This window comes from Poecilia latipinna, unplaced genomic scaffold, assembly GCF_001443285.1.
Source record: "Poecilia latipinna isolate Pla-1442-1.1 unplaced genomic scaffold, P_latipinna-1.0 Scaffold6127, whole genome shotgun sequence".
Taxonomy (NCBI): domain Eukaryota; kingdom Metazoa; phylum Chordata; class Actinopteri; order Cyprinodontiformes; family Poeciliidae; genus Poecilia; species Poecilia latipinna.
The window spans coordinates 1-966 of NW_015118743.1; the positions used below are offsets into that span (position 1 = coordinate 1).

Consider the following 966-nt stretch of genomic DNA (forward strand, 5'->3'; position numbering starts at 1 on the left):
AAGTACAGAAGAATGAAAGTTACATTTAGAAGCGCTCATACACACAGGTCCTGTGTAATACTCAAAATGTAAGGGGAAGGAATAAGGAGGACTACGTTTTGAAATTACAAGTACAGAAGAATGAAAGTTACATTGAGAAGCACGCATACACACAGGTCCTGTGTAATACTCAAAATGTAAGGTGCAGGAATAGGGAGGGCTGTTTTTATATTGAGAACAAACATTTAGTGAGTGTTCTTTACATTTCAGATTTCCAAAGATGAACTGTGTCAGGCTGGTGACATGGATGCATGTGGATTCTGTTCAACCAACCCTCCTGAGGTATTTTTGGTCTCCAATGACCAACTTATTCTCTAAATTAAAGTAATTGAAATGATATTACGTAGAGTACAAACACATAGGTGTTGTGTAGTACTAGATTTGTTGGCTGCATAAAAAGGGAGGACTGAGTTTTGAAATTACAAGTATAGAAGAATGAAAATTACATTTAGAAGCGCACATACACACAGGTCCTGTGTAATACTCAAAATGTAAGGGGAAGGAATAAGGAAGACTACGTTTTGAAATTACAAGTACAGAAGAATGAAAGTTACATTGAGAAGCACGCATACACACAGGTCCTGTGTAATACTCAAAATGTAAGGTGCAGGAATAAGGAGGACTGAGTTTTGAAATTACTAGTACAGAAGAATGAAAGGTACATTGAGAAGCATGCATACAAAAAGGTCTTGTGTAATGCTCATCAGGTATGTTGCAGAAATTTCAAAAACTGAGTTTTGAAATTACAGGTAGAAAAGAATGAAAATTACTTTTAGAAGCGCACATACACACAAGTCCTGTGTAATACTCAAAATGTAAGGTGCAGGAATAGGGAGGACTGAGTATTGAAATTACAAGTACAGCAGAATGAAAGTTACATTGAAAAGCATGCATACACACAGGTCCTGTGTAATACTCAAAATGTAA

At 36.2% G+C, this 966-nt stretch overlaps 1 long non-coding RNA gene across 1 annotated transcript; it reads left to right on the forward strand.

Annotated features, from left to right (window-relative positions):
• The first annotated feature begins 208 nt into the window (after positions 1–208).
• Positions 209–902, forward strand: LOC106943829 (uncharacterized). The gene is made up of 2 exons (XR_001424028.1): positions 209–509; positions 618–902. It is a non-coding gene; the product is annotated as an uncharacterized LOC106943829 (long non-coding RNA).
• The last annotated feature ends 64 nt before the right edge of the window (positions 903–966 follow it).